Source organism: Thamnophis sirtalis, unplaced genomic scaffold, assembly GCF_051295495.1.
Source record: "Thamnophis sirtalis isolate CommonGarterSnake01/CBP01778 unplaced genomic scaffold, rThaSir2_p1.2 scaffold_4, whole genome shotgun sequence".
Classification (NCBI taxonomy): Eukaryota; Metazoa; Chordata; class Lepidosauria; order Squamata; family Natricidae; genus Thamnophis; species Thamnophis sirtalis.
This window is the reverse complement of record NW_028261384.1, coordinates 72,481,141-72,497,507: the sequence shown is the minus strand read 5'-3', so window position 1 is coordinate 72,497,507 and position 16,367 is coordinate 72,481,141.

The following is a 16,367-nucleotide window of genomic DNA, read 5'->3' as shown; positions in this document are numbered from 1 at the left end:
TCACATAAAACTGGGAAGGGGGGGATACAAACATCAAGATAGAGACATATAATAAAATGGTAGGCAACATACATTCATCATTCGGGAGGGGTAACTATCCTTATCCCCAGGCCTGACGGGCGAGCCAGTTCTTCAAGGCTATGCGGAAGGCTTGGACGGTGGAGAGGGTACGAATCTCCACAGGGAGCTCGTTCCAAAGGGCCGGGGCTACTGCTGAGAAGGCCCTCCTCCTTGTGGTTGCCAGCCGACACTGGCTGGCCGATGGAATACGGAGGAGGCCTAGTCTATGGGATCTTATTGGTCGCAGGGATGTAATTGGCAGAAGGCGGTCTCTCAAATATCCAGATCCACTGCCATGTAGGGCTTTATGGGTGATTAATAGCACCTTGAAGCGCATCCGGAGATCGACAGGTAGCCAGCGCAGCTCGCGGAGGATAGGTGTTATGCGGGTGAATCGAGGTGCACCCGCGATCACTCGCGCGGCTGCGTTCTGCACTAGCTGAAGTCGCCGGATGCTCTTCAAGGGCAGCCCCATGTAGAGCACATTGCAGTATTCCAGCCTGGAGATCACAAGGGCCCGAGTGACTGTTGTGAGAGCCTCCCGATTCAGGTAGGGTCGCAACTGGCGCACCAGGCGGACCTGGGCGAATGCCCCCCTGGTCACAGCTGTTAGGTGGTGGTCAAATGACAGCTGCGGATCCAGGAGGACTCCCAAGTTGCGAGCCCTCTCTGAGGGGTGTAAAATTTGACCCCCCAGCCTGAGTGATGGAATATTAGTCAAGTCTTTGGGAGGAAAACACAACAGCCACTCGGTCTTTTCTGGGTTGAGCACAAGCTTGTTAATCCTCATCCAGTCCATGACGGCCTCAAGACCCCGGCTCATCACATCTACCGCTTCATTGAGTTGGCACGGGGCGGACAGATACAATTGAGTATCGTCCGCATATTGATGGTATCTAATCCCGTGCCTGCGGATGATCTCTCCCAGCGGTTTCATGTAGATGTTGAATAGTAGGGGGGATAAGACCGAACCCTGAGGCACCCCATAATTTAGGGGCCTAGGGGACGATCTCTGCCCCCCCACTAACACCGACTGCGACCTGTCCGAGAGGTAGGAGGAGAACCACCGTAGCACGGTGCCTCCCACTCCCACCTCCCGCAGTCGTCGCAGAAGGATACCATGGTCGATGGTATCGAAAGCCGCTGAGAGGTCGAGGAGGACCAGGATGGAGGGATGTCCTTCATCTCTGGCTCTCCAAAGATCATCCATCAATGCGACCAAAGCGGTTTCTGTGCTGTAACCGGGTCTGAAGCCTGACTGGAAGGGGTCTAGGTAGTTTGCTTCCTCCAAGGTCTTTGTGAAGGAAGAAAGAAAGAAAGAAAAAGGTCAGGATGCAACGTAAAGCTGAATTGCTGACACTTGCATTGTCAAATAATTCCAAAGCCCAAAGCAGAGGTTGATGTATTTGGTGAAAGAAAAAAAAGGGGGCCACTGGCTACAAGAATGTCCCAAGACATGCCTGAATGCCCAGTTCCTCTTTTGGGTTGTGATTCTATGCAAAATGGGAGTTACACTGTCCTTTGAGGAAGATAAAATGGTCCTAATGATGAGGCACCCCTCCCCAGATGAGATATAGCGAGTAATGGTGGTTCAAGAATTTAATCCACCAGGCTATGCATCTCATCATGCACCAATAATTATACAAGTAAAGCCTCTAGCCATGCCTGTCTGCCTATGACTTCTTCACCATCTCAAACACATAGAGACGGCCAAAAACTGTTTGCTTTTGGGAAAACCTAGTAACAGGTCACAAGCAGTGATGTGCGGTGAGGTTTATGACTGGTGAGGCAAAAAGAAAGAAAGCGGCTATTGCCGCCCCACAAGGCAAAAACTGAAAGAAAGCGCCCTGCCGCTTCTGTCTAACATAGAGGCGTCCTGCGCCCTGCAGCTATGTCTGACCCAGCTGTGGGGCATAGGATGCCTCTGTATCAGACAGAAGTGGTGGGGCACTTTCTTTCGGCTTTTGCCCTGTGGACATTTGCCCTCTAATGTCGGACATAGCGCCGGAGCGGCCAAAAGCCTCTTTCTTGGCAGCAGCCAAAAGCCGCTTTCAAGAAAGAGGCTTTGTTCGACATTAGAGGCGAGACGCATGGTGTACATAGCACCCGAGTGGCCAAAAGCCTTTTTTTTTTTTTTAATTATTTTTATTTTTTGGTTACATAGACAACAATGGGAAAGGGAGAGGATGGAGAGAAAAAAAAAAGGGGGGGGAGGGAAAGCCCATCTTCACATACAATATGTCGTTTAATCACAGGTGCATCCCTACTAAGTTTATACATCCCGTATCTCTCTATTGTATATTTAATAAGCACCACAATAAGCTAGGGTTTAAAAAACAAAAAACAACAAAGTAAAACAAGGGAGAGAGGAAGAGGAAAAAAAAAAGGGTGAGGGAAGGGGGGGGAGGCCAAAAAGGACCAAAAAAAAAAGTTCAAAAAGAGAAGGGGAAAAGAGAAAAAAAAAGGGTGGGGGGAGGGGGGAAGGCCAAAAAGGACAAAAAAGGTCCAAAAAGGAAGGGGAAAAAAAAGACAAAAAAACAAAAAACAAAAACAAAAAAAGAAAAAGAAAAAAAAACCATCATCACATGCAGCATGTCGTTTGATTACGGTTGTTTTAACATCTACATCTTCAAATAATGTTTACCATCTCAGATATTTCCTCTAATGTAACTAAAGGTCTCATTTTCCTTCTACCATATATATTCAGTTAACATTAGCATTGTTTTCCCCCAGAGAATATACTTCTATTCATTGTTAACCTTGCATTTCATACCTTCAAACAGAGATCTTATTCCTTCATTGTTCAACAAGGCATCGCTGCCTATATATACCAGTTTTCATTTGTTCCCCTACTAGAATTACCTTATCAGCAGCGAAATATCATTATAATAAATTCTTAACCTTATACATTATATCACCAGACCTTATATTAGTACTTCCTTATATCATTGTTGAATTATTTCACAGCATAATTATATCATCATTTACTTTTTCCAATTAAAGCATAAGTATATCATTTTTCATTTCCAAAATTTTGTTCTTTTTCCCTTAGCCATTGATAAAACAGGTCCCATATCTTATAAAATTGTTCATCCTCTTGCTCTCTAATTTCAAATGTCAATTTACTCATTTCGGCACAGTCCATTATTTTTCGAATGATTTCTTCCTCTTTTGGTATTGTTTCATTTTTCCAGTTTTTTGCAAATACAATTCTGGCTGCTGTTACAACATTTACAATCAAATATTTTAAGTCTTTGTTGTAGGTTTCTGGTAAAATTCCCAATAAAAAGACCTCTGGTTTAAAGTCTATTTGTTTATGTATCATTTTCTCCAACCACATGTGGATTTTAGTCCAGTATCTTTTGGCTTCAGTGCAAGTCCACCACATGTGGTAGTATGAGCCAGGTATCTGGTGACATTTCCAACACTTTTCTGATTTATTCTTAAACATTCTTGCGATTCTGGTCGGGGGTAGATGCCACCTATAAAACATCTTATACAAATTTTCTCTATATGCAGTAGACATTGTCATTTTGTAATTTTGAGACCACAATTTCTGCCAATTCTCTAAATCAATCCCATACTTAAAATTTTTCCCCCAAGCAATCATAGTTTCTTTAACTTGTTCTTCATGCAATTTAAACTCCAATAAATATCCATATAGTTTTTTAATTTCTTTTTCATCAGTACCTGTTAGAATTTTATCTAGCTCAGTCATTTTATTATATAGACCTTTAGTTTTTCTATCTTCATTATATCTAGATTGTATCTGTACATATGAATACCAGTTCATTTCCATCCCTTCTTGCTTCAACTCTTGACTAGATTTGAGTTCACCCTCTGCATTCAATAATTCTATATATCTAACTGTTTGTTCCTTTTTATGTATTATCGGATACGAGAATGCTTCAATTGTTGATGTCCAGACTGGAATTTTTAAATAATGTAATTTTTTAATCTTTTCCCAATTTAACAACAATGCCTCCCTTATATAATGTCTTCTAAAGTAACCATGCGGTTTAGTTCCCTTATACCATAAGAAGGCATGCCATCCCAACAGCAAATCATGACCTTCTACGTTCAATAATCTAGAGTTTTTTAATGATATCCACTCCTTAATCCACATCAGGTTTGCTGCCTGATAGTATAGCTCCCAATCGGGTAAAGCAAAACCTCCTCTTGATCTAACATCTTGTAGTAATTTAAGCTTTATTCTAGCTTTTTTCCCTTGCCATATAAATTTCAAAACTATTTTATTTAAGTCTAGAAAAAAATCCTTACCCAGTCTAATTGGGATTGTCTGAAACAGATATAAAATTCTAGGTAGAATGTTCATTTTAATTGTAGAAATTCTTCCCATCATTGATAAATGCAAGTTTCCCCATTTCTCCAAATCGATTGCTATTTGTCGTTTTAATCTGGTATAATTATCCTCTTTAAGAGTGCTACATCTAGGTGATAAATGTATCCCCAAATATTTAATTTTACTTGTGTTTTGAATCTGCAACATTTCTGACAACTGAACCTTTTGTGTAGCTGGGATATTCTTTGTCATGATCTTTGTTTTATCTTTGTTTATTTTCAAGCCTGCTACTTCTCCATATTCCTCTATTCTTTCTAACAATTTGGGTGCAGTTTCTAATGGGTCTTCAAGAATGAAAACTAAGTCGTCTGCGAACGCTTGCAGTTTATACTCTTCTCTCTTAATTTTCATTCCTCTTATTTCTTCTTCTTCTCTAATCTTTCTGTTTAAGACCTCTAGTGTTAGGACAAAAAGTAGCGGAGATAGTGGGCAGCCTTGTCTTGTACCTCTCTTTATTTCAATCGGTTCTGTTAGTTCTCCATTTACCATTATCTTTGCTGCTTGTTTCTGGTATATCGTTCGTATACTTTGAGTGAATTTCTTGCCAAAGTTCATCTGCTCCAGTTGCAAAAACATAAACTGCCAATTCACATTATCAAAGGCCTTCTGCGCATCGAGGAACATCAGTGCCAATTGTTTTTCTGGATGGGCCTCATAGTATTCCAAAGTATTCAAAATTATTCTCATATTGTCTTTGATTTGTCTTTTAGGTAAAAAGCCATTTTGATCTGAATGGATGAAGCCATTTAAGTATTTTTTAAGTCTCTCAGCTAGTATAGATGCAAATAGCTTGTAGTCTGAGTTTAATAAAGAGATTGGTCTATAATTCTTGATTTGTGTTAAATCAGTCTCTTCCTTGGGTAGTAATGTGATATACGCTTCTGACCATGACTTCGGTATTTGGTTCTCAGTCATCACTTCATTCATAACTTGTAGGAGTGGGAGGGTCAATATTTCTTCAAATGTTCTGTAGAATTCCACGGGTAGACCATCTGGTCCTGGGGCTCTCCCATTATTTTGTTTTTTAAGTGCCTCTGTTAGCTCCATCATTGTTATTTTACTTTCTAACATTGTTCTAGTTTCATCTGGTACCTGGGGGAGATTGGCATCTTGTAGATACTTTTTGACTCGTCCCTCCTCCACCTTCTCTTGTTCATAAAGTTTAACGTAGTAATCATGTATAATTTTTTTCTTTTCGGTATTTCCATATTGAATTTCTCCTTGTTTGTCTCTTAGTTGTAGTATTTTCTTTGTTTCTCTCTCTTTTTTCATCTTATATGCTAACCACCTGCCTGGTTTGTTCGCATTTTCAAAATAATTCTGTTTGGCACCTCTAATTTTTTGTGCCAGTTCTTCCTTTTCTAATAAGTCCATTTTGTGTTTAATTATGTCCATCTTTATTTTAACATCTTTTTTTTGTGGTGCTCTCTGTAGATCTCTTTCAAGTATTTTATAGTCATTGTCTAAAGCTTTATGCATTTGTCTTTTTTTTTGAGTTTCTCTTCCTTGTGTAATCTATTGTCAAACCTCTGATAACAGCCTTCATTGTGTCCCAGAGATTCTGCAACGACGTATCTTCTTTCCTATTTTCTTTAAAAAAAAGGACTAGCTCTTTTTCCATTTTTTGTACAAACTCTTTTTCTTGACAGCAGCCAAAAGCTGCTTTCAAGAAAGAAGATTTTGGCTGCTCCGGTGCTATGTCCACCATAGAGGCAGGACGCATCCTGCCTCTAATGGCGGACACAGCGCCGGGGCTTTTGGATGTCCAAAAGCCCCTGCGTTGTGTCCACCATAGAGGAAAAACTTCCTTAGACCAATGGAAGACTTTAAAAGCAGAGATGACCTATGGAAAGCTTCAAAGAATCAATGCTAGATGGAACCAAAGCCGCTCTGCCACCCCGGTGCTAGAGGCAAAAGCCCTGGTCTGCTGCTATGTCCAAAAGCCCTGCTGCTATGTCCAAAAGCCCTGCTGCTATGTCCAAAAGCCCTGCTGCTATGTCTGACATAAAAAAGTGCCAGCCCACAGGCCAGCAGAGGCGGGTAAAACACACACACACACACACACAAATTACTTATAATACAATTACTTACAAATTACATTAATTTTGAATTCCTCCCTCCTCTCTCCTACCCACATACCTTTTCCAGCTGTTTCACAGAGGATTTCAACTCTGCTCTTGTCTGCCATGATGAAAATGTAAAAGGAAAAAGGCAAGAGCTGCTGAGGTCAGGCTAGATTAGCTGCTGCCAGAGTCCCCAGTGGATGACTCTGCTTAACTGTTTAAAAAAGCCTCTAAAAAAAAGTGCCCTCTACAGGAGGTGGCGAGAGAATCAAGTGCCTCATCTACATAAGATTTTTTTTTGTCTTTTAACCCTTGCTTAACTCTGCTCGAGTGATCATAAAGATAGACTAAATGAGGCACATGGTTCTCCCGCCTCCTCCTGTTGAGGGCACTTTTTAGAGGCTTTTTTAAACAGTTAAGCATTAAGCAGAATCATCCACTGTGACTCTGGCAGCAACTACCTCAGCCTTTTTTCCTTTTAATTTTTTTCCTTTTCATGATGACAGTGGTGAGGCCCTGCCTTCCCTGCCTCCCCTGACTGCACATCACTGGTCACAAGAGGCAGCTTGCTTGGACTAGGTTTCCCCAAGGATTTTAAAAATAATCACCTACCTTTTTGCCGAAGATGGGGATGTGCTACACAAATATGTAGATATCTCAGTAACTGGACAAACGAAGGAGATTTGTTGAAAAGAATACCAATCAAGTGCTCCATTTGTTAATGGACAAGGGACATCATGCCTCAACGCAAAAAGCTCAACTGGAAAAGCCCCAAGTTAAATACTTAAGGTACACCATAAGTTGAGGATAGAAGGCAATAGGACATGAGTGAAAAAAATCTGTGTGCCAAATTGCTGAACCAACAGGTAGGAAAAAAGTTACAGAGGCTTTTTGGCGTAGCAGGATATTGCAGGATGAGGATTTCAAATTTCGCGCTTCTAGCCAAGCCTCCTTACACATCTATGAAGGGGGGGTGAAAAAGAACCCTTTGTTTGGGGTTTAAAGCAGAAACAAGTGTAAAAAGCCCTTAAGTCAGAATTATCTCAGGCTCTGATAAGAAAATGGAAGTTGGCAACAACTTGTGGCTTATCTATAGAAACAGTTAATGGAGGAAGTTAAAAAATTACACAAGCCACGCAATTCAAAGAATTTTAGAAATGAAGGAACATTTATGGTTAACAAACCCTAGAATTTACAAATATCAGGCACTAGTGCCCAAGTAGCAAAATTATGGGCTTTAATCCATGTATTAAAAGAGGACATGAATGAAAGGGTGAACTTCTGAACTGACTCTATATGCCTTCCTTACTTTGCATATCAATACTGCTGATTATGGGGAAAAGGTCTTTTAACGGCCTCATGAAAGAAATTGATCAAATGAGTGAATTGCACTGTTAAGGAAAAGATAAGATGTGTTTGAAACCCACCTTAAATGGGTAGACACCTTACCCTTAGCTCTCTGGTCTGTAAGATGTACCCCATGTAAGGACTCTAAATAGCTCTTTAATCTCTCCAAACTGGATGGTTGGATCCAGTAGAAAAGGGAAAAGCAACTGACAGAGAAGCAAGGCTGTCAGCAACCCGAGATGATCAGAACCACCCTGACATGACAGCTTATGCAGCATTGGAAATGCGAAAGGGGACTGAGCCCCAGATATTCCAAAGCAGAAGAACTCCATCTTACATTGACCGCTTACACACTGTGTGCCTATGCAAAGAAAAGGTGTAGCATGTGTGCTCAAGTAAACCCAAGGCAAGGACCTAGACTCCCTCCTGGAAGTCAACCTAAAGGATATTATCCCATGGATTCATTAGTTATTGATTTCACAGACATGCCCAAGTGTGGGCTATATAAGGCAATTCTAGTCATAAATCGGTGAATGCATTGCCAATGGCACTTTAGTCTGTGTGATACTCTACACGAAAGGCAATTGGGTTATCTCCTTTTGAAGTGATGTTTGGGAGACCCCCAGTTATAAGTGCTAACTTGAAAAATCATATAGGGCACCTAGGTAAAATAGGGGCCTCATGGGTGAACCAAATGGTGAGAGAACTGAATAAGCAAATACAAGAAATCCAACAATACTGTGTATCCCTCAGTCCACCATTTCTGACCACCCTTAGTCATAATATTCAGGTGGGAGAAAAGTATAAGTAAAACAATGGAAAGGAGAAGAATTTGAAACCTAGATGGAAGGGCCTGTATGCTGGGTCATGTAAGTAAAAGTGTTGGAATCCAAGTTTTCACTGGACTCAAGTTAAGCCAGCTGCTGATGAGTATTGGGAGGCAGACCAAGATGAAGCCCATCCTCTAGTGATATGCTTAAAGAAACGCCTCCTATAAGCTTCCCTACCAGCAACGGGAATCTCTTATGGAGCAGAAGAAGCCCTACTGAAGTCACCTCCTGGAAGCTGACAACTCAACGGTTCACCAACAAAACCGTGCTCGACTAAACCGCGCCCGACTAAACCACATCGCTGACGTCATCAACAGGACGACAACAGCACGGAGACAGAAGCACGCTGTAAACCCTAAACCTAAAATTAACCCCTAAACCTAAAATTAACCCCTAAACCTAAAATTAACCCCTAAACCTAAATCTAACCCCCCTAAACCTAATCCTAATCCTAAACCTAACCCTAAACCTAACCCTAAACCTAACCCTTAACCTAACCCTAAACCTAACACTAAACCTAACACTAAACCTAACCCTTAACCTAACACTAAACCTAATCCTAACCCTTAACCTAACCCTAAACCTAACCCGAACCCTTAACCTAACCCTAAACCTAACCCAAACTCTTAACCTAACCCTAAACCTAACCCTAAACCTAACCCTAAACCTAACTCTTACCTTAAGTTGAATCGGCTTGCTTTCAAAGCGCTATTTAAAGCGCCCTTCTTTCTCCGCACTGGCTGTTGTCGCCCTGTTGATGACGTCAGCGACGCAGTTTAGTTGGGCGCGGTTTAGTCGAGCGTGGTTTTGACGGGTCACACATCTCAACGTATGGCTGAAGATATGGAGGAGGAAGACAACGTTCTATTTATTAGATATAAGATGTATTAGAAAGTTTGAGCACCTGTCAGGAAATGGCAAACCAAGTATTCAAAGTCATAACAACTTTATCTCTTGCTTTAGTGAATGTATTTAATTGTTGTATTGCATATTCATCCCCCAGGAATTGCCCCCTCCAGAGGAAGACAGCTGCTGAGGCTAAAATCATTGACTGTGACAAAGAGGAGTGTGAATCTGCTGATGACACTTATGTTTGAGGAACCGTGGGAATGGGTTCTTTGCAATATAATAGGAGTTTTTGGATTGTGGGTGATATGTTTAGGAAATAAGATTTGGTTTTATAGATTGCCCAAAGCTGATATTGCCCTTCCTCAAACTATACATATCCCCTGCCTTCTCCCTGACATGGTGATTCAGTAGGCTAAAAGAATTGTGTTAGGAGACGTTTTGTGTGAGGGACAATTATGAGCCTTTTGTGGCTCTGGCTGTTATTGGCAAAGAGCTTGCTAAGTGATAATGTCTTGAATAGTAGTTCCCAATGTTGCGAAAATACCCCAGCAACCCACTAGCTCTTAAAGAAAGATCCGAGGATGTCAAAAATCCAGGAGAACAGAGTGGAATCAAGTTACAGGATGTGGAAGAGGTCCACTCACACCAACGGTGCATTATTTATGCTTGGGGATGGAACCATAAGCCAATCCCAACACCTAAAGTCAACCATCTGACTAACCCTGTAAGAAAAAGGGCAAAGCATAGGGAAAACAGGCCCCTGCAACAATTGAGAAAAGGGAACTATATGTTAAAAGTGCTGGAGTTAGGTCAAAGCCTAATTAATCAAACAGTCTGACCTTGACCTAGGCCAAAAATTCTGGTTGTGCTTGTCTTCAACCTCTTAATCTTACAATGCTGTTCCAGTTGAGCCAGATTTTGGGGAAATGACCAGAGTTACGATTGTCTTTGACAAGGGAGGTAGATGTGGAACTAAAATGGTAGAAGCCCAGCTACATGGCAAAAAGACTAGGGATGAGCCGTCTCCACATCGTTGGCCCCATAGCAGTTGGCGTACAAATTATAGAGTCACCCTCCTTGTGCATCAAACGATATCAGGAGCCTGGCATTCCTGTGGGGTCACTATCAGAGGAACAATGCCCATCTGAAATATACCTTGCCCCCAGGAAAACCGTTGTAAATGTAAAATTGACTCGCAGCATGTCTCCCTCTGTTCACAAGATCTTCCAACAGAAAGTCACTTTCTCGCTCCCACCTCCATTTGTTTTTAACCGATAGGAAGGGAATCTGACTACTGGAAGCTTCCCAAGCCCATTCCAACCACCCCGACTTCCCGTTTGGCTTTCAATACAATCTATTATGGGAGTTTGTGTTTACTTTTGCAATATCTCTTTGAAGGACCAGACCTCAGGAATAAGTTAATGGATCCTAATCAAGAAGTTCCATTACAGCCCCTGACTGGTATGTTCCTAGCAGGAATCTTACAAGTCTGGATTAATGAAAGGAACCTCTGAGCCCATGCCTTCTCCGTGAACATCGACGTATGTGTAGGAGAAAATGGAGTTTTCTTTCTATGTGGGAGAAATGCATATCTATGTTTACCCACCAATTGGACTGGCACATGCACTCTAATACACCTCCTCCCTAAAATGGATGGTAAGTGGGGAACAGACCCTCCCTATACCCACCATGGGACATGTCTAGAAAAGAGCGCTGCTCCTAATTCCACTATTAGCAATCTTGAGAATAGGGACTGCAGTTGGAACGGGTGTAGGTGGAATGACCCACTCCATTACACAGTTCAGGCAGCTGTCGGAAGAATTCCAAGAAAGCCTGAACCAAATTGCTGAACTGGCATGCCATAGATCTTTTAACTGCTGAAAAAGGTGGGCTATGTGTATTCCTGGGAGAAGATTGCTGTTTCTATGAATAAATCAGGAGCGGTCTGGGGGGGGGGTTAGTTAAAGAACTACGAAACCCAGCTTCCTCAATTGGTTAAAGACCACAAGGTTTCCAATGGTTTTCTTGGCTACCGGGAACAAGTTCGATTAAACAAATGCTATTGCTTTTATAATGTGGAATTGTAAGTTTAGCCTTCCTCCCTTGCATAATATCCTTGCTTAAACAGCTCGTTATGAGGTCTGTAAAAGAAAATATGGCTGAAAAGGAGTTAATGTTAATGGAAAGCCTAATCCCACATACTCTCAAGGAAGATGAAGCTTCAGATGCTAGCTCCTATATTCAAATTGCACTCTTAGAAGTAATGAAAGTGATTCAAGAAGATAAGCCCTAAGATATGTATTGCTTATATGCTTGCCTTTTTGCTATTCTGTATTCTGCGTGCTTATATTTTTAATCTAACAGGCTAGACTCAATTGTGGGTATTAATAGAGTCTAGAAGGGGGGAATAACATAGGACGTAAAGTGAGATTTGGACATTAAGTGTGAAACCTACTGGGTCAAGCTGGACAGCCTCTTGGGGTACCTTTACCTTTATATTAAAAAGCCACATAGGCAGAGTTGCAGCTTGCAAAAGAATAGGAAGCAAGTGCCTAACCATAACATGTTCCAGCCAAATTCCCTATGTCAAAAGTCCAAACCACAAGGTTCAGATAAAGTTCATTAATGACACGTAGTCCATACCTGTAACAAAAGGAGAAGATAGATCCCATCTCCTTATAAGGCTTTCTCCCCAAGGTAACCATTAAGAAATGAGTTAAGTGTTTCCATGTTACACTGCCTTTGAGAATGTATAAGAACACGTGTTTCAATAATGAAGGTTGTTCAGAACCAGCAATGCTAGCCATGGGCTAGCTTTCTGAACCTGGCTGCCAAATAAACTTTTCCTGTATCCTGAGAAGTCTAAAGCCTGTCATTTTCTGCAACAGAGATATACATAATGAAATACATATATTAGTTATATAATCCCAAATGTTTAAGCGATTGTAGAACGCATATTTTTGTTTGCAGAAGATATCCTATATTGCCAATACAAAGAATTTAATGAAGAATTTAATGAGGAGAAAAAAGGGCTATTTGAGAAGGAGAAGGGTTTTCTTTTTCAGAATAACAGATTTCCTGATATACTTCATATGTATACAATACTTGTCTTCATTTTAATGAGTAGATTAAGAAAGAATGGCATGCCTGTAGACATTTTTGAATGGCTTCAGAGGTATTGCAAAAAGTTTACATTGAATTTTCTGAATACATCAAACATGCCAGCAATGATGATAGCAGAAAGTACATGTTTGCTGGAATGGATATATTTAACATGGTTTAAATGAGGGAGAGGAAAGGGAATTCTGAAACATTTTCCAGCACTCTATGCCTGTTTGTTCATGCCAATTTTCACCACTGCCTGTTAATTTTGAAAGGACAGATCCATGGAAATTAAGGATAAATGTCACTAACCATAATTACACATGCTGAGAGCACAAAACTCCCAGCTGCATATTGCTTCAGCTTGCCAGCTCTGTGGCAAGCCCATCCTTACTTAGCCTTTATAGTGAGGGATCATGGTTCCTTTTTGGCCATTTCTGTATGTTATTAACCTCTTCAGGAGATCCTAAGATATTTTATGCTTCAAGTTAAGTAGACCATCTCATTCCCCTTGCACCGAACTTGACTGATAAAAGGGGCTGTTCTACCTGTAAAAATAAATGAAAAAATATAGATCTAATATAAATAAAAATGTAAATGTTTGTTTGTTCAAAATCTTAAATCTCTGAAAGTGCTTCGCTGATTGCTTTGAAATTTTGATACAATGTTGCATTCGAATATATGCATGTTTTTATATACCTATATTATATAGATGTCACACCTGTGACTCGTAAAAATATGCTTTTTTGAAAACCAGCACCATCTGTTGGACGTAAAAGCAACACATGCTATACTAAATATTTCACAATTCCATTTCAATGTTTCCGATTGCATTGTTATATTGAATTTTCATAGGTTTTGATTTATTTTCATTTTGATTTAATTATTTCATGTGACATTGCATTGGAATTGAGCTGTGTCGTTTACCATAGTGTTCATTTTGTGAATATAGTATATTCGGAACAGTTCGGACTCTCTCCAGCTTCATCCCGATGATCCCTTTATATGTGTGGCTGGGCTGTGGCTGCACCCTTTCCCCTTTCTGCCCCTCCTCTCAGGAGCTTTGGCCATTTCCGCCAAGGGAAGCCAAAGCCCTCTGGCATCCCCCTCCCCTCTCTCCCCTTCCCTCCCACCGAGCCTTTGCTGTCTGTGATGGGGTGGCACCTGCGCCATCCCTTGGCTGCTTCCCCCTGCCCTTAAGCTGGCCTCTCTCTGCCAAGCTCAGCAGAGTGCCAGAGGAGGTGGAGGCGGAGCATCTACTTAGCCCGCCTGGCCATACACACTCTCCACCCCCCCCCCTCACAGCAAGCCAGCTACAGCCTCGCCAAGGTGGCTCTGACGGGGCAGCGGCAGTGTCAGCCTGGGGCACAGTGGTACTGGGGCAGCCGCTGGGTGCCCTGAGAGGCAGCGGCTGCAGGGGCGGCACCATCTCTGGGATGGGGCCATGGCCGGTGGGGGCTGCCTCTCATCTACATCACCAGGGGTGGCTCCTTCCTCCTCCTCCTGTTCCTCAGGGGATGCCAGCCACCTCCTTTCACCGCCACCACTGAGGGAAGCCGGGTCGGGGGCGGCGGCCACCTCCTTCTCCTCTCCTCCTCAGCCTGGCCAAGCCAGTGCCTGAGGGAGGTGGTGGCGGCATTGGTGGTGGCATCGGCCCTTCCTCCTGCCAGCCCCAATGCAGCAGCAGCAGCCTGACTCAGCGGCAGAGGTACAGGAGAGGAATAAGATGGCACAGCCCGCGATGCTGCCTCGGCAGGCCAGCAGCAGCAGCAGCAGCAGTGCCAGCTTGGAGGACTTCCTGCTCGGCCTCCTGGCCCAGCCGACGCCACCTCCCCCGGCATCCGCCTCTGCCTCCTCCTGCCCTCCCAGGGCGCCTCCACCGCAGAGCCTGGCACTGCTCTCACAGGGAGGAGGAGGCCTCGGGGTTCCGGTGGCCACCCAGTTGAAGAAAAAGAATGGCTCCCAGATCACCAGTGTGACCCCGGTGCAGATCTCGACCAGCCTCAGCTCCAACAACAGCATCACCAAACACCCAGAGAGCTACGATGATCTGGATGAGTTGCACACCAAGGACTTCTCCTCCTCCAAGATCCTGGATGTCTCAATCTCCTGGGCCACCAACTTGGGGAAGCCCAGGTGCACATCCTCTGAGGAGACGCTCAATAACTTCCATGAGGCCGACAGCCCCAGCGCCGTTTCCCTCAATCATCCTCGCCCAGTCCAGCAGCCCCGAGGCCTGACCAATGGCAGCGCCCACCTGCCACCCCACTATGCCCACAGGGGAAGCCCCAGCCTCCCTCCCACACTGGGGTCCCCCGGCCCATGTCCAGAGGGGTTCCATCCAACCCGTCGTTCCGAAGGCTGCCTGTTGCAGGGAGCTTGGAGGGTGCCAGGCTGGGGCCTGCAGGAGCGTCCTCTGTGGCAGCTCTTTCAGGGGCCACCATGGCTCACTTCATGTGGGGACCGCCTGTGCCGGGGGAGCCGTGGCTGGTGCAGCAAGTGACAGGGCCTACCAGGTGGGCAAGACCCTCACAAACCTTGCTGCTGCTGGCAACTCCATGACCCTGCCCGGAGGGAATCACCCTGGAAATGTTTCTTTCTTCGCATGCGGTTGGTAAATGTACCGGGTCCAATGTCTTTCCAGCAATTGAAAATTGTTTCTCATATGGACAATTATGTGTTGCGGGTTCTAGAGTCAGCAAACCAGATAATCTCTATATCTGCACAGACAATGGAACAACAAAAAATATTTTATACCCACAAGCATTGTGAAATTAAACATATTAGAAACTTGCGCTTTCTCCTTTCTTTTCCATTTAACCAGACTGGGCCACAACAACGCATGGCCGGGTACAGCTAGTATATAATAAGGATGGTACCTAAAACTATTGGAACCACCTCTTCACTTTCATAAATGTACCTTTCAAGGAAAGATTGAAGCCACAAAGTCCTTTAAGAAACAGCATCTATTATTAAAGGTAAAGGAAAGTTTTCCCTCATTCAATTATATCTGACTCTAAGGATGATGCTTATCTCCATTTCTTAGCTGAGGAAGCCAGTGCTGTCCAACAACCTTTCCATAGTCATATGGCCAGCATGACTATACACCGAGGCACATGGAACACTATTATCTTCTGACTGAAATGGTACCTATTTATCTACTTGCATTTGCATGCTTTCAAATTGCTAGTAATGGAAGCTCACCCTGTTGCATGAACTCAGGTCTCGAACCAGGGTTGTCATCCTTCCAGCCAATAAGCATAGCATCTTTAACTGCTGAGTCATTGTGTCCTTCCCCAGTTATTATTACAACTAGTGTTTTTTAATTAATCCATAAAATGTTTCCAAGAAATACAATTTTGAAAAATTTATTAAAGTGATTGAATACAGATAGTTCTCAACTTACAGCAGTTTATTTAATGACCATTCAAAGTTACAATGGCACTGAAAAAAGTTACTTATGATTATTTTTCAAACTTATGATATAGCAGCTCCATGATCACTTGATCAAAATTCAGATGCTTGACAATTGAGTCATACATATGACTGTTCCTATGTCTCAAGGTCATGTGATTACTTTTTGGAATCTTTTGACAAGCAAAATTGATGGGGAAGCTAGATTCACTTAACAACCATGTTACTAACGTATTAATTGCAATGATTCACTTAACAACTATGGCAAAAAGTCATAAAATGGGACAAAACTCACTTAACAAATGTCTCATTGAACAACATTAATTTTGGGCTCAATTG